Source organism: Pygocentrus nattereri, chromosome 2 (assembly GCF_015220715.1).
Source record: "Pygocentrus nattereri isolate fPygNat1 chromosome 2, fPygNat1.pri, whole genome shotgun sequence".
In the NCBI taxonomy this organism is placed as follows: Eukaryota; Metazoa; Chordata; class Actinopteri; order Characiformes; family Serrasalmidae; genus Pygocentrus; species Pygocentrus nattereri.
In genome coordinates, this window is record NC_051212.1 from 301640 (window position 1) to 319823 (window position 18184).

General features: G+C 43.0%; 1 protein-coding gene and 1 long non-coding RNA gene across 7 annotated transcripts in view; one reads left to right on the top strand and one right to left on the bottom strand.

Annotated features, from left to right (window-relative positions):
• The first annotated feature begins 498 nt into the window (after nt 1-498).
• LOC108414562 (gastrula zinc finger protein XlCGF7.1-like) overlaps nt 499-18184 on the top strand; it is a 46731-nt gene continuing 29045 nt past the window's right edge. For 2 of the 6 annotated variants that reach the window (XM_037532440.1, XM_037532430.1), the window contains exon 1: nt 499-538. The gene's annotated coding sequence lies outside the window, so the exon portion shown is untranslated. Of the gene's footprint in view, nt 539-609; nt 631-1057; nt 1091-17585; nt 17607-18184 lie in introns of those variants that run through there. The other 4 variants (XM_037532432.1, XM_037532438.1, XM_037532435.1 and 1 more) reach the window with 4 other exon arrangements.
• Nucleotides 5466-8397, bottom strand: LOC119261996. Its single transcript, XR_005129329.1, has 2 exons — nt 8333-8397; nt 5466-6346 (listed from the first exon to the last, which is right to left on the bottom strand). It is a non-coding gene; the product is annotated as an uncharacterized LOC119261996 (long non-coding RNA).

Consider the following 18184-nt stretch of genomic DNA (forward strand, 5'->3'; position numbering starts at 1 on the left):
AATTAAAGAATAACACAAAAATGTTCTACAGATAAAAACCGTTATTTTACTGATTTTACCAAATTAATATGATCAAAAACCTTCAATTAAAGGATAACACAAAAATGTTCTACAGATAAAAACCGTTATTTTACTGATTTTACCAAATTAATATGATCAAAAACCTTCAGTAGTGATAGCACAAACGTTCTTTAACAGATGGTTTTTATTTTTACAATCAAACACCTGTAACAAAGTAAGAGCCCTGAAAGTTTCTTTTCTCTGAACCGGTGGAGATTCTGGACCTGAGAGATCCAGTTTCTGAGAGCAGTGGGTGTGGACGTGTCCGCCGAGCTGGGCCGGGATGAAACCCTCCCGTTAGGTCTTCTCTTTCTAACCGCTCTAGTTTGTCGGAAAACGGGTAGGATTAGAAAAATAACACACACAGTTTCACAGTGACGACGTGCAGTCCAGGTGGGGGCGCAAGAGCTAAAACTGTAGTTCTCCAAATTCAGCAAAGCAGAAACGAAGAGGAGCAGAAACGACAGATCTGCTGAAGGTAAAGAGCCGTTTCTCTCTTTTTCTCTCTGTTTCTCTGTTTATAACTCACTCTAACAGAAATAGAGAGAAACGGGAGCCGATCTGCTGAAGGTAAAGAGCCGTTTATCTCTTTTTCTCTCTGTTTCTCTGTTTATAACTCACTCTAACAGAAATAGAGAGAAACGGGAGCCGATCTGCTGAAGGTAAAGAGCCGTTTATCTCTTTTTCTCTCTGTTTCTCTGTTTATAACTCACTCTAACAGAAATAGAGAGAAACGGGAGCCGATCTGCTGAAGGTAAAGAGCCGTTTATCTCTTTTTCTCTCTGTTTCTCTGTTTATAACTCACTCTAACAGAAATAGAGAGAAACGGGAGCCGATCTGCTGAAGGTAAAGAGCCGTTTATCTCTTTTTCTCTCTGTTTCTCTGTTTATAACTCCCTCTAACAGAAATAGAGAGAAACGGGAGCCGATCTGCTGAAGGTAAAGAGCCGTTTATCTCTTTTTCTCTCAGTTTCTCTGTTTATAACTCCCTCTAACAGAAATGGAGAGAAACAGGAGCCGATCTGCTGAAGGTAAAGAGCCGTTTATCTCTTTTTCTCTCTGTTTCTCTGTTTATAACTCACTCTAACAGAAATAGAGAGAAACGGGAGCCGATCTGCTGAAGGTAAAGAGCCGTTTATCTCTTTTTCTCTCTGTTTCTCTGTTTATAACTCCCTCTAACAGAAATGGAGAGAAACAGGAGCCGATCTGCTGAAGGTAAAGAGCCGTTTATCTCTTTTTCTCTCTGTTTCTCTGTTTATAACTCCCTCTAACAGAAATGGAGAGAAACAGGAGCCTAAGTGGTCTATTGTAGGAAATGCCGTACTAAGATCAAGGAGAACCGTTAAAGATGCATTTCCTTTGTTAGAGAATAACAAGATACTTTTATTTATTTATTTATTTATTTATTTTAATACAATTTTCACTAGTGCTGTCTACGTACTCTGATGTGGTCTTATTCCAGACTTAGAATGTTCATGCATATGATAACTTAATTCCTACTTGCATAGTAATTTTTCTCTGCTGAAGATTGACAGATCACTTTATTAATCCCAGAAGGAAAGTTCTATTGCAGGAGTGCGGTGCACATTAAAGAGCTAAATGAACAGGAGCAAAGTGTTGTCGTACACTGTTTACACATGCATAAATATAAAGATAAATAATAAAATAACTTGTATTAAAACAATACAAATAATGTGCAGTACAAAAGAAGTAAGTTGCATACATTCTATGCAGTTAACAATGCAGTGGTGCATGTCCCTACCAGTGAATGAACTAGTGATTATGTACAGTTGTGCAATATGACATGTGTATATACATAAATAAAGAGGCAGTGCAATATGGAACATGTAAAGATATATAATCAAAGTGGCAGTGTATGGTAATATGAGTGGAGAGATGTAATGTCCAGTTGGTGCCCAATGAGCAAGCCCTGTTAGTGTCTCAGTATTCAGTAATGCCCTGCCACAGTGATTAGGTGTTGTACAGTGTAATCGCTGTGGGTACAGTACAGTACAGTCTCCTGTACAGTTCCTCACTACAACAAAGCTGATAGAGTCTGTTGCTGAAGGTGCTCCACTGTCTGACTAGTAGGTCGTGGAGGGGGTGTAATGTTTTGTTCAGGATAGCAGTGTGTTTATTGAGTGACCTCCTTTCAACCACCACCACAAAACCATCCAGTGAGCATCCCAAGAGTGAGCCAGCCTTCCTGATCAACTTGTTGAGATTAGAGGGGGAGATGTAAATAATGCTGCCTCCCCAGCAGACTCCTGCAAAGAAGACAGCGCCTGCAACAACAGACTGGAAGTAGATCGCTGACATCTTGGTGCACGCATTAAAGGACCTAAGCCTTCTCAGAAAGTAGAAGTTCCTGTACACAGCCTCCATGTTGGCTCTCCAGTCCAGTTTGTTGTCAAGCAGGACACCCAGATATTTGTAGCTGTCTACCAGCTCAATGTTTGACCCATGATGTTAGCAAGACTGATCGTTGTCCTCTTCATCCTGAAGTCCACCACCATCTTCTTGGTCTGGGTCACACTGAGTATCAGGTGGTTCCTCATACACCACTCAACAAAGCTTTCCACATGGTTCCTATACTATCCTTCCTGCCCATTCCTAATGCACCCAACTACCAAAGAGTCATTAGAAAATTTCTGAAGGTGGCAGTGGTCTGACCTATTTTGGAAGACCATTGTGTACAGGGAAGGGGGAGATCAGGAAGGGGGAGATCACAGTTCCCCGAGGTGCTCCAATGCTTCTGACAAGACGATCTGACAGGCAGATTCTCAAAAACACATACTGGGGTCTTCCAGACAGGTAGTCCAAGATCAGTGTAATCAGAGACGTGTCCACATGGGTTTTCTCCATCTTTTCCCCCAGTATGAGAGGTTGGATGGTATCAAATGCACTTGAGAAGTCAAAGAAAGTGATTCTCAGTATGGTGGTGTTCTGGTCCAAATGGGTATGTGCCTACTACAGTAGATAAATAACAGTGTCATGCACACAAACCTGCTGTTGATAAGCAAACTGCAGGGGGTCCTGAGGCCTGACATGTGACAGCACTAGTCTCTCCAGGACTTGGGATGTAAGGGCCACTGGTCTGTAATCATTAACAGAGGAGATTAATGACATCTTTTGAAGAGGAACTTGGCAAGATGTTTTTCCACAGCTTTGGCACACACCCTTGTTTAAGGCTCTGGTTCAAGAGATGCTGAAGAATCCTACAAGGCTGATAGGTGCAAAACTTCAAGACTCTATGGCTGATCCCATCAGGTCCAGCAGCTTCTCACTTTCAGCTTCTCCAGCTGTCTCTTCACCTGGCTGGTTGTCAAGTGAGGGGTTGCGAATCTTCTGACGGTGGCTGTGAAGTGGGTGTGAATATGGGTGTGAGAGAGGTGAAGGTGGAGGGAGAGTTGTCGGTTGCCGTTGCTGATGGAGGGGGATGGTATTGTGCTGAACCTGTTGAAGAATACATTCAGCTTGTGTCCACACTACCCCCAGCAGTTTGTTGCTTTGTCTTGATGCCAGTGATGATCTTCATACCAGCCCACACATCCTTTGCATTGTTTTGCAGAAATCTTCTTTCCAGCTTCCTTTTGTAGGCCTCCTTGCACTCCCTCAGTCACACCTTCAGCTCTCTCAGTACACACTTAGTAGCTCTTTGTCCCTCAACCTAAAAGCCTGCTTCTTCCTGTTCAGCAACTTCTGGTTCTTGTTGATCCATGATTTGTTGGGTAAACAATGCACCCACCTGGTTGGGACAATAGTATCCATGCAGAAATTGATAATTAAAATTTAGAATCATTTACCAACTGTGTTTGCACACAGTTTAGACACCACATACACACTAGGGAGCAGTAAGCACATTTGGCCCACAGTGGTGGGCAGCCATATCCACAGTTGCCTGGGGAGCATTTGAGGTTTAAGTGCCTTGCTCCAGGGCACTTCAGTCATGTCCTGTCAGCTAAGGGGATTAGACCTGTGACTTTCTGGCCCCAAGCTGGTTCCCTAACCTCCAGCCCACGGCTTCCCCAGTGTCATCTTGTTGATGCACTTCTTTTGTATTTTACATCAATGGGCAACAATGTACAGCTGAACCAAAGATGGAAGATGTGATATGGTTTATATTGAAGCTGCATCAGCAGCACTTGAAGCATTTTAAAGTTTTACCCAGAAAGTTTTACCCTGCTAAAGTTTACTGCAGAAAGTGCAGGCAGTGCTGGTCTTTATTCATGACTGTTATCATGTGTGTGTCCTATTTGAGCTCCTACTGAATGATGGTGCTTAGAAATTTCTAAGATTCTGGTTTGGTGAGGGCTTCTCCCTCAGGGTCGTGGGGGGAGGGGGGGGGGTGCTGGAGCCTATCCCAGTGGTCTTTGGGCGGAAGGCAAAAAACATCCTGGACAGGTCACCAGTCCATTGCAGGGCAGACAGACAGACACAGACAGTCACTCACACCCAGGGGCAATTTAGCATGTCCAATTGGCCTAACTGCATGTCTTTGGACTGTGGGAGGAAACCGGAGAACCCGGAGGAAACCCTCGCAGACACAGGGAGAACATGCAAACTCCACACAGAGAGGACCCCGGTCACCTGGCCGAGGAATTTGTTTTTCACGTCTTGAGTGAAATATGTTTAGCTTGTTTGTGAATAGAGGGTCTGCAACATTGCAGGCTTTTGGTTAGTAAAGGTCTAGAGCCCTCTTCAGATACAGGAACTGTCATTTGAGAAGCAACTCTATTCCAATTTGTCCTTATTTGCATTCGACACCCTTTGATGACTGCACACGTATATCCCTTTCATATGGACCATGGTCAGAATAGCTTTAGCTTCATTCTTGCTTATGGATAGTGTGGACGAAACCAGTCCTGCGTGTTCGTTGATGCAAAATAAATGAGACGAGTAGATCAGACTGAAGTGAAACAAACGGTTTTATTACAGAATTCTGGAGAGGTTACAAACAGAGAACATGCATCATGTATCTCCCAAGTCAGCTCTGACCCCTTCTCATCTGACTCCCTTCTTATAGTCGCATGACCGCTCCTTCCTTACCCAAGATATCAGTAGATTCCATCAAGCCTCCAAATGTGTGTGTTAGGCCATCTCACTAATCCACATCATAAAAGTTTAAGGATGCGCTCGAGACGTGAGCGCGTCTGCAAGGTCAGCTTAAGGTATTCCCTGTGTTTACCAACTCCCCCCATTTTCCAGACAATGGCTCTGCTTATCTGACCAGATGAACCACATGTGTGGTGTGCTAATCCCAGTGTCTACTACTATTAGCTTCGAGGTATTTCCTGTTATCTAACGTCCTTGTGTATTCCACCATTAGTCAGCACACAGCCTTATGTGCTGACTCTTAGCTCTTAGAATTGTACAATATAACCATTAAGCGTTCAATGCTAAACATAATACATCTTAAAAAGTAATATGAACAATACTAAGGCTAATAATTCCACAATTCCCCCTTTTGACCTTTCACCCGAAAGGTCAACATTCAGACATAGCATCGTAACCTCTATATGTTGAGTTCTGACCTGCGCAGTTAATGACAAATCAAATATCCATGCTGTGGAGCTGCCTAGGGTCTAGTCTAATTGTATTCCCCCATATCTACTAATACAACGGTCTTTGTTCGTAGTTGATCGTCTATACACCTCATATTCCCCCCTTCGTGGCTATACAGGGCCTCAAAAAACAAAAGATGAACATGAGTGCGACTACACATATAACACATTACATTTGCTTAACAACTGGACATTGTCTGGAGTGTGAGAGAGAAAAAACCTGTCAGGCAGCCAACTTTCCTGAAATTTCCATCAAACAATTTGGACAGGAAAAATTCTCTCACGGTTCTCCTGCCACAAGCAACCTCCTTTATGGAACTCCAGTCCAACGTTAAAAGAAAAATTCAATATGTATGCAGCTGACTTAAGCTAATACATATGGAACCCCAAAAATAAACAAATTAAAATAATGTTCGTTAGCGGGCTAGACGACCTATCGGACCCGATAACAAACCTAAAACCCATTTCCCTAACTCGTAAAAAGAAAAGAAAAGAAAAGAAAAGACATCTGAGGTCCCAACGTACTCAAGCAAAGACATATGAACACATCAGTGTATCAGACTGAAACTCTTCCACATGTCGACTCCCCAAGTGGTGTTGATGGTGTTGGGTGTAGACCTTCTTATTCAGAGTCTCTCAGTCCATTTTTATCGTCCATCCGTGAAGGTGTGTACCCCTTCAACGCATCCCGATCTCCAAACACTAAACCTCCCCCCTTTCTTTCTAAAAGGGAAAGAAAACAACAGCGAGTCTTTGGCAAAAACAACAGACACATCATATGCGAATCACAACTCCATAAGATAATGCCAGATCCACTAAGAATGAATATAAAATGATTAAATATTCAAAAAGAATATTCTTCCACCAGTTCACCTTCTTCCACCTCATCCTCGTCTTCATCATTAATGTTAATGGGAGTGCTGCTACCCAATTTAAACCTGTCTGCTGACAGATTTTGGCAATGCGATTTTTCAAACTAGCATTCATTTTTTCACAATTCCCTTGACTTTATGGGTGGTAAACTGCTCCAAGATGTTGTCTAATCCCCAATTTTGCAAAATCATTCTTACTATCTTATCCACAAACTCTTTCCCATGATCTGAGGAGATATGGAAGTCCCTATCTACCTATGACTTCTTTACACAAAATTTAGGTACTGATAAAGCTACTACCACTAATAAATATCTTTTCCCTTCAACTGGTTTTATGATGCCAACAAAAATCCACAACAACTCATGCATAGGACCCCTTGGAGTCGGAATGTGACCAGGAGGAACTATCATACCCTTCTGAACATTATTTCTCCAACAGATTGTGCACCTGCCTATGACATAATCAATCTGCTCAAATAAGTATGGTGCCCAAAATCCAGACGCCTTTGTGATTTTACTTCTAACTTCCCCTCTTGCAAGATAAGCTAACCCATGTGCTTCATCAGAGCATGCAACAGCTGGAGGTATCAATGATAGCTGAGATAGTTAGAGCTGAACCTGACTCAGCTATTGTTGTGATGATAGCTGATTTAGCAGAGACTGACTCTATTTGACCAAAGCCTGCTTCTTCTCCTTCTTCTTGTCATCCCCACCTGGTTGGCTATATGATCTGTATTCACACCTTTTGCCATACTTCCAAGGCCAACCACCTCTGCCAGTTTGCTCCTCACTGGTAGGGGCAACCTCTTCTGTATTTTGGCTCGCAAAATGGACTGTTCCATTTGATTCAAATCCGGATCATTTCCTGTAACATTTCTCCACACTTGAAGGGCTCTTGAAACATAAGCTCTCGGGTTTTCTTTCAGTCCGAGTGGCTCAATCAGAATATTATCAGGATGCGCATTTGTCGGAAATGTATCACTCAATGCTCTCTACATTCGACCTTAAACTGCAGAAAACAGCTCTGGATCATTCACAGCAGTCCCCACATATCGATTTAGTCCAGCTTTCTGTAGAATCTCGTCCATAGCTGGAACCCCTAGGAGATTAGCTAAAAGTCTCCTGATACCTCCTATGGCAGGCTGTGTTCCCACCATAAACTCTTCTGCACAACATCAACCAGATTTACATTTGACACCTTAGTTTGCTTTTTGTCTTTTTTAACAGTTCCCTTATTAACCCTTTTTGTTAATTACAAATTTCTTTATTCATCAATAAATGAACACACACTGAAGATTTATAAACAGTGCTAGCTAGAATTAAATGCCCTTACATCTAAATACTAATTTCTAAGTTTGTGAAAGAGTTTGTGGATAAAACAGACGCCTCTTAGACCCCCACAGATGTCTTCAATGGAGCTCAGGTTACGTAATGCACTGGTTCTCCGCCCACAGTCATCTGGCTCTCTCCTGCTCATTCAAACAAAAGTGAATATGACACAACAAAAGAGTTAATCCCAATCCATTCTTTTAACAATGCACACATTTATACACTTATCTGTCAGCACACTGGTTATTTACTTCCTCAACTATTCTGTCCTTTCTTGGGAGCTCATCTCATTTATATATATATTTTATCGACGTCTCTGAAAAGAGGTTCATAGATTTTACTTAACTCTTAGATGTCCACGATATAATCAAAAGTCCTCTTTTGTCTCCCAAAGAAGACTCATTGTTGTTTATAACCATATAAAGGTAAAACAAAACATAGGACTCCTTATCCATATGACTTTTCCTCCTCACATTAAGAATATTCAAATTTTATAAACATTAGTTACTTTAACTAGTGATTTTAAGTTTAATTGTCCTCCATATAAGACGCTCATAAATCTATTTATTTATTTATTAATTTTTTCAGCAAAGTCCCCTCCAAAGGCTCCTTAAGTTTTAACTATATAAAGCAAATATCATTCCTTATCAATCCTCAACTCTCATAAAGTTACTCTATAGACACACAGCAGGTCAGAGAACATAAACGCTTCACCCCCAGAAAGAGAAGAGGGAGGGGTGGCGCTCAGACACACACACAGACCCAAATCTGCACACACACACGTCTTACTCAGAAAAGGAGGGGCTGACACACAGACGAAGTCCAGCTTCACACACACACACACACACACACACACACACACACACACACACACAACACACAGAGAGGGAGAGAGGGAGAGAGAGAGAGAGAGAGAGAGAGAGAGAGAGACCAACCCCCCTTTCTCTTCCTTTTTTCTCTAAGAACGAAAAACTATACAACACACACAGAACGAGCTCAGCATTTTCCTTAAAGTCGACTCATTCATACATTACTATAGCATGCTTTTGCCACCATTCACTTTTCTTTATTAACTTTATCTACCAAATTCCCTGGGCCCGGGGCATTCCCCATATTTTATCAAGCCAAATCCGACTATTTCTCAAAGCCAATTTTCACACAGTGGCTAATCTACAGATATCTTACCATTTAAGAAGCTATAGGCCTAGTACTTGTTCTACCCATGCCAAGGCGTTACTTATTAAGTGAGTACCATTATCTGAGTGAATTCTTTTGGGAAACACGTGTTGGGGAATCCAGTGATTGATCAACATTTTACGGACTGATTTGCCATCTTTCCTCATAGTGGGGAACGCTTCCACCCAATCCAAAAATACGTCCACGAGCATTAACAGATACCTGTACTTCCTGACTGTCTGAATCATATCTGTATAATCTATCTGAATGTGTTCCCCTGGGCCATTGGGCTTAGGGAATTTTCCTACCCCTGGTTTGCAAGTTTTTTGCCACATTATTTACATTACATACTTCACATTCTTTTACATGTGTGGCTATCATAGCGGTTAGAAATGGATGCCACCATCCTTTCAAGTTTTCCCTCATCTGTACCTTTCCTACTTGTGCCAACCCGTGAGCTTCTCCCAGCCCTGCTTTTACCAAAGTCCAGTGGGACCATCCCAGACTAATTCACTCTTTCTACCACCTTTATGCAGCCACATAGACTTTTCTTCTGGGCTAGCCTGGTCCTGCACTTGCCTGAGCTTTTCTCCTGTCGGAATTGGTTCCCATGGTTCACCTTCCTTCAACACCATCTGCCAACTTCGTTCTTTTATAACCTGCTGCTTCCTTTGCTGCCTTGTCTGCTGTCTCATTACCTCTTTCCACCAATGAGTCCCCTTTCTGATGTCCCTTGCACTTTATGATGGCGACCTGTTTTGGTAGTTGTATCGCTTTCTCTGGTGCTAAGAACTCTTCCTTGTGTTTTATGGGTTTGCCTGCACTGGTGAGATAACCTGTCTCCTTTCATGGTGTAGTCTGGTCTAGCAAGGTCAGCCGCATGCACTAGTTCCTGCTTTAGTTCAATGAATGCCTGCTCTAGCTCAGGTGTCTGTGTCAAAATGCCTGGCGTTAGGTTATCATAGGAGGGTGGGGATACTCGGGGATACTTACCATTCTATCCAGGTTGCCATTATATGTGCACTTCAACCTTCTGACCTTAGCTATTTCCTGTTCTGCATCTGATAACCTCTTCCTGGCTTTTCCCTTCTTAAACATTCCTGCCTTTTCATGTTCTGCCTTAGCCTCGTCTAATTCCTTTATTGCTCTAGCTGTAAAATCATTTAACGCCTGTCCCAAGGAAATCTGGTCATGGGGAGACAGTTCTTTATCCAACATCCATTTTCTCAACAGTTTCTCTGTTTCTGCCTTCACTTTTTTCCACTTTTTTGGGTCTATCTCTAAGTCATAAACCGCTTTAGCCAAAATGATTATCTGTCTCTCCAATGTTTTCCATTGCCAATTCCCCACTCCAACTGTATTATCCAATTCTTTTCTAAATCTCTTTTACTGTATTCAGCCATGTTGATCAAAAACTGGTACTCACCAAGACGTCTTTGAAGTTTTACTTGCTCGACTCACAATGCTCAGTTGTCACCGTTAGGTTTGCTGCATGTGAGGAACTTCAAACTTATCACGAATGGGCGCTTTAGAGGACCACCCTCAGGGACTCCAACCCGGTACTTTAGAGGACCACCTTCAGGGACTCCAACCCGGTACTTTAGAGGACTCAAACCTCAAGGACTCCAACCTGATACTTTTAGAGGACTTGAACCTCAGGGTCTCCAACCTGGTACTTTAGAGGACTTGAACCTCAGGGACTCCAACCCTGTTTTAGGGAGAGCCAATCCCAGGGACTTTCAACCCAGTCCTTATCCCATTCACTCGTCAGATGACGGGAGGGGTTCACCAATTCCCGGCAAAAAACCACAGACCCAATACTTATTAATCACTCAGTATATTTTTACCTTATGTTTGTTCTAATTCAGTCCTTTAAATTTAATCACCTGATCCAACCTCTTTTACCCATCCATAATTTAGCAGTTGTCAATATGCAGAATTTATTCAAATAGGTTTCTGCCAACCTGAGTAAATGGCGCGCCTGTGATGAGTAATGGAGGAGAAAGATCAAGCCTGTTTTTCCAATGGTCTCCTTTGCATCACGTCGGGGTCATCAAATTGTGGACGAAACCAGTCCTGCGTGTTCGTTGATGCAAAATAAATGAGACGAGTAGATCAGACTGAAGTGAAACAAACGGTTTTATTACAGAATTCTGGAGAGGTTACAAACAGAGAACATGCATCATGTATCTCCCAAGTCAGCTCTGACCCCTTCTCATCTGACTCCCTTCTTATAGTCGCATGACCGCTCCTTCCTTACCCAAGATATCAGTAGATTCCATCAAGCCTCCAAATGTGTGTGTTAGGCCATCTCACTAATCCACATCATAAAAGTTTAAGGATGCGCTCGAGACGTGAGCGCGTCTGCAAGGTCAGCTTAAGGTATTCCCTGTGTTTACCAACTCCCCCCATTTTCCAGACAATGGCTCTGCTTATCTGACCAGATGAACCACATGTGTGGTGTGCTAATCCCAGTGTCTACTACTATTAGCTTCGAGGTATTTCCTGTTATCTAACGTCCTTGTGTATTCCACCATTAGTCAGCACACAGCCTTATGTGCTGACTCTTAGCTCTTAGAATTGTACAATATAACCATTTAAGCGTTCAATGCTAAACATAATACATCTTAAAAAGTAATATGAACAATACTAAGGCTAATAATTCCACAATAGCTTCAAAAATCCAGTGGAGAACCATTGTTGTTTGTTGTAGATAGTCTATTTTGTGCTGCAAGTCTCATCACAGCTCAAAATATAAAATGAGTCACTTCTCTCCAACCAGGACCAGTGGTCTGGCTTTTACAGTTCCCAAAGGTGCATCATTTGCCTTTTTTCTGAAGCTACAGTGAATGCAGGGATGACAGATTCTCACGACATTGATCAGAAAAATACAATGCTGTTCATAGAAAAAATAAGTTTTGATCAAATCAAATCAAATTTATTTGTAGCGCTTTTTACACCGGATGTTGTCACAAAGCAGCTTCACAGAATTCCAGAAAAGACAGAGTTTTAATATGAATGTAAAACCCACAGGTGAGCAAGCCAGGGGCAACAGTGGCAAGGAAAAACTCCCTTAGAACTAAGGAAGAAACCTTGGGAGGAACCAGGCTCACCAGGGGGGAGCCATCCTCCTCTGGTCAAACTACCTACAGAGTTATTATACTACTATTAATAGCAGTAATATTGGTATTAGGAATAGCTTGGAGTCTATGAGAACATCAGTGTAGGGTGCGCAGCTAGTCCAAGGCAGGTGGTGGTAGCTGGGGCGTGGGCAGCTGGTCTGAAGTGGGCAGCAGGAGGGCTCAACAGTCAGTCGTCCTTCAGTGTCCAGCCGGACATGTGGGTGATTGTATACTCGGAAAGAAAGCAGGGAGAGGGAATTAGTTTTATTCTGTCTGTTTGTACATAAACAGGGAATGTAAACATTTCCAGAGTGTGGCTAACGACTCCGGCAGATCTGACTATGACAGCTTAACTAACAGGAGAGAACCAGAAGGACACACAGACACGGCAGCACTCTGAAACAGTCTGGCATCCCTCCACTCCACCGTCCACAAACCTGAGTGACCGCGTGCGAGCAGCGGGACGACAGCACCAGCGTCTCAGTTTACTATAATTCCCTGTGTCCATGGACCCCTGGATCTGCTGCCTTTATCTAGGGGGTAAAATTAGCTACCAAAAGCTAAACTGAACAAGTGAGTTTTCAGCCTAGTCTTAAAGATTGAGACTGAGTCCCGAACAGTTTCTGGTAGATCATTCCAGAGTTTGGGGGCTTTATAAGAAAAAGCTCTTCCCCCAGCTGCAGCCTTAGGAATTCTGGGGACTATTAATAAGCCAGCACTCTGTGATCTGAGTGGTCGTGATGGCTCATAATGAGTAATAAGGTCTTGCAGGTACTCAGGAGCGAGACCATGTAGGGCTTTATACGTCAATAAAAGGATTTTATAATCAATACGGAATTTAATAGGCAGCCAATGAAGTGATGATAGCACTGGACTGATATGATCAGATGTTCTAGTTTTAGTGAGGACCCTGACTGCGGCGTTTTGGACTAGTTGGAGTTTGTTTAAACTCCTGCTCGTGCATCCTGACAGTAGCGCGTTACAGTAGACTAGCCTAGAAGTAATAAAGGCGTGTACTAGTGTTTCTGCATCACGCAGGGACAGGGCATTTCTGATCTTGGCGATGTTGTGAAGATGTAGAAAAGCTGTCCTAGTGATGCCGCCTGTGTGTTGATCGAATGATAAATCTGAATCTGTTACAACGCTGAGATTTTTTGCTGCTGATCCAGGTGTGGCTGGAAAGTCGGCGAGATTTAAGATTAAATCTGGTAATTTACTTCTTGCTAATTTTGGACCCAGAAGGAGAACCTCTGTTTTGTTACTGTTTAATAGGAGGAAGTTGCGTGACATCCAGCCTTTCACGTCTTTTACACAGTCCTCCATTTTCTTTAACCTGTATTGGTCATCAGGTTTGGCTGATGTGTACAGTTGAGTATTGTCTGCATAACAATGAAAGTTTACGCCATGGTTACTTATAACTGTGCCTAACGGTAACATGTATAGTGTAAATAATAATGGTCCTAAAATAGAGCCCTGTGGAACTCCAAATCTCACTTTTGAATAATTGGAAGATAAATTGTTTACCCTAACGAACTGATAACGTTCTGATGGGTAAGATCTGAACCATGATAGGGCCGTCCCTGTGACTCCAACCATGTTTTCTAACCTTTCTAGGAGAATATTGTGGTCTATTGTATCGAAAGCCGTGCTGAGGTCAAGTAGCACTAAGAGAGATATGTAGCCTTGATCAGAGGCAAGAAGAAGATCATTAGTTATCTTAACTAGAGCGTCTCAGTGCTGTGGAGTGGCCTGAATCCAGACTGGAATTTCTCATATATATGGTTCTTGTGTAGATATGAACTAAGTTGTTGGGCCACAGCTTTTTCGAAGATCTTTGATATAAACGGTAAGTTAGAAACAGGCCTGTAATTAGACAAAACGGCGACATCAAGATTTGGTTTCTTGATCAGGGGTTTGATAACTGCTAGTTTAAAAGCTTTGGGTACATGGCCCAGACTAAGGGACGAGTTTACCATAGTTGCAATATGGTTTATAATGACTGGCAGTGCTTCTTTGAGTAATTTTGAGGGAATTGCATTGAGTGTGCAGGTTGTGCAATTTGCAGAAGAGATAATCTTCTCTAGCTCCAGCTGTGGGAGGGGGTAAACGGTTTCCAGGCTCTTTTCTACAGCTGTGTTTTGTTTTATATCAGCCAAGTCAGATGACGGACAAGCTGGATTTAATGCTGTGGGTTGAATTTGTCGTCTAATATTATCAATTTTACTATTAAAGAAGTCCATAAAAACTTCACTGGTGAGAGTTGCTGGAATTTCTGGTTCATTACCTGCCTGATTTTTGGTGATTTGGGAAATCACATTAAACAGAACTCTAGGATTATACTTATTATTCTCGATCAGCGAGGCCAGATATGCTGAGCGAGCGTCAGTGAGAGCATTTCTATCCTCTATAAGGCCGTCTTTCCAGGCAGAGCGGAACACTTCCAGCTTGGTTTGACGCCATTTACGAACGGTTTGTTTTAATGTCTGGATTTTATCGTTGTACCACGGGGATTTTTCTGCCTTATCCTTTTTATTTTAAGTGGGGCCACATTTTCTAAAGTGGATCGTAAGGTATTTTCTAAATAATCTCAGTAAATCTAGTTCCATTGGGTCTGATGGAGTGAAGACCTGGGTTGGTAGTTCCGGGAGATTTTCTATAAATTGTAGAATTTGTAACGTGAGTGGAAAGAAACTCAAAGGAAGTAAAGGTGTCACATTGTTTCTGACTGATATTGAGAGTATTTTGGTAGATTAAACAGACTCCACCTCCCTTGCCTGATAATCTTGGTCTATGTGCATAATTATAGCCTGTAGGCGTGGCTTCATTTAAGGCTAAATATTCATCAGGTCTAACCCGTTTCAGTGAGACAGAAAATGTCAAATTTATGATCGCTTATAATTTCATTTACGACGACTGCTTTAGAGTTTAGTGATCTTATATTGAATAGTCAAAGTTTTAGATCTAAGGTGTTAGTGCTATCATCAGAACATGGATATATGTTGATTAGGTTATTTAAACGGACTGATTGAGTTTTTCTATGATTAAATTTAGTTTTAATTCGGGGCAAAGACACAGTCTCTATAAAGCTGAACCTGGGTAACGCCTCAAGGCGGATTGCAGACGGTCGGTTTAGCTGGTCCTGGCTCTGGACTCTCAGCAGCTGTTTACACTACTCTGCCGACTAACTAAAGACTATAAGCTGTGCTGCACGAAAGTAAGGCAGCACCCTCCTGCGTGGGGTGGACACCATCCCTACCTATAAGACCAGGCTTGCCCTCAAATCGTAACCAACTGTCTATAAAGCCCACTTGATTTGCGGAACACCACTTGGACATCCTCTGGGCTCTGGCTCCCGATAAACATCTAACTGTAACCGCTGGCGCCCCTAAAGGAGTAGCTAACTTCACATGTCGAACACTCGAGTCTCCTATGACCAGAGTGCTTTTAACAGGCTTCACAGTGGGTGCTTCACTGAGCACTGGCAAACCTGTTTGACACGCGAATGGGAGGAGCGTGGTGTTCTGGTGGGCTAGCTTCGGCCTCAGCGTTAGCATTAGCCTTAGCTTTCCGGCTAGACCACCGAGTCGCCACCCATTCGCCCCGCTGTGAGGGCTCTGACGCCGGAGTCGAGGGGGTGCTAACTCTCCCTAGGGCACCCGGAGCTGCTAACGCTGCCTCTGGCTGCCTATCCCATAATAATCCCCGGATGCACCTCCAGCTGACTAAACTAAACATGCCACACTCTGCGCAGACGAAACAACCAGCAGAAGCCATGATATTTTAGCCACTTACCACTTTTGGCCGATATAGAAGCTTATAGCACAAAACATTACCACAGTGACATGGCGAAGCACTCTCGGCTGCTCGTGGCGACTCCATTTTACCATTTGATTGAATTGGCTTGTAGTCAGTTCTTAGTATACCTTGATTCTTTGAGTATACCTTAGTATGCCTTGAATCATTTTTTTAAAATTATTTTTAGGAGTTGTTCATAGGAAAAATATCTTCTGCTTCTGTTTTTTGTTTCCATTCTTTTGGTTTGGAGTCCAACTCCTTGTAGAAGCTCATATTAAATTGGCTGCATTTTAATTGTCAATAATGTTCTTTTAACTACTTCAATATGGTGTTCCTAACAATATCCTATATTAATAGCCTCATATTAAGGCCCTTACTAAGACTGCATTCTACCACTTGCATAACATTGCTTGTCTCCATGCTATGCTCAACAACATTGATGCCAAATTTCGGTCAGTGCCTTCATTTCCTCCTATATTGATTATTTCAGCTCCCTCTTCAATGGCCTCCCTGCTAAGTTGCTCAACCGGCTTCAGTTCATTAAAAACCTGGCAGCCAGAGTCTTCACTGTTACCAAGTGCCCTACACACATCACTCCCATCCTTCATCAGCTTCACTGGTTACCAGTATCCTCCTGTATCAAATATAGTCTTCTCTGTCTAACCTTCAAAGCTCCTCATGGTCTCACCCCTATTTGTCTCAGTGAACCCCTTCATACGTACTGTCCCTCTTGTTCCCTCAGATCTTCTGACTCTGCTGTCCCACACACAAGTCTCTCAACCGGCAGATCTTTCAGTGCTACTTCTCCCAAACTTTGGAACTCTTTACTACAATCTCTTCTGTTGAACTGTGGTGTTATTATTATTATTATTATTATTATTATTATTATTGGGTAATATGTGGGAGGGCAGCTGCAGTGATGGTCAGGGCAGTTCTCATATCTCTCTGCAGGGCTATACGTTCAGTAGCAGTGGCACTGCCAAACCAGACTGTGAAGCAGCTGGTCAGAATGCTCTCCACAGTGGTCTTGTAGAACTTGCAGAGGAGCTGCTGTGACAGAGTGACTCTCCTGAGCCTTTGGAGGAAATGGACTATGTGTGATGTGTTGGGTGACCAGGGGAAATCTTTGGCTATATTGACGCTGAGGAACTTGAAGCTACTCCCATTTTCCACCACTGTCCTTTCAATGCTCAGTGGTTTCAGAACTCTACTTTCACTCCTGAGGTCAACAATCAACTCGTTGGTTTTGCCAACATTGAGGAAGAGGCACCACTCTGTAAGGAGCTTATATCATCTCTCATTGTTATGTTGCCAATTGCTCTGTCAGCTGCTAGCTTGATGATGGTGTTATGACTGCATTTTGAGAGGCAGTTATGGGTGCTGGTCCATCCATCCATCCATTTTCTAAGCCGCTTCTCCGTCAGGGTCGCGGGGGGTGCTGGAGCCTATCCCAGCGGTAATCGGGCGGAAGGCATGATACACCCTGGACATACAACCTGCATGTCTTTGGACTGTGGGAGGAAACCGGAGAACCCGGAGGAAACCCACGCAGACACAGGGAGAACATGCAAACTCCACACAGAGAGGACCCCGGTCACCCGGCTGGGCAATCAAACCCAGGCCCTCCTCGCTGTGAGGCGACAGCGCTACCCACCACGCCACCGTGCCGCCCCCAAGGCGGAGGCAAAGGTGTGATCACTTATTCTAATAGACAGTGGTCTGCAGGTGAGGAAGTCAGTTAATAAATCAGTTGCATAGTGTGTGACTTATTCAATGATTGTTTAGTTTGGAGACCAATCTGGAGGGGATGATGCTCTTGTAGGCAGAGCTGAAGTCAATATACAGCATTCTGACATAGGTGTTAACTCCATCCAGGTGACTTAGCACACTGTGAATTGCTAAGGAGACCACATCATCAGTAGATCTGTTTGCATGGTAGGCAAACTGAGGGAGATCCATAGTGCTAGAAAGATTGCTCTTTATGTGAGCTAAGATCAGTCTCTTGAAGCACCCATCACTATGGGAGTGAGAATGGTGGGCTACTAGTCATTCGTGCATGAGATTATGGGTTTCCTTGGGACTTGGATGATGGTTGTGGGTTTTAAGCAGGTGGGAATAGTAAACTGTGCCAAGGAAATGTTTATGTCCATGAAGGAGGCAGTCAGCTTGTTGGCACATGCTATCCACCAGGCCATCTGGACCACTTTTTGAGTTGAGACCTTCATCAAGTGCACTCCCGACCTCATCTGCAGCCAGTATGAGTGCTG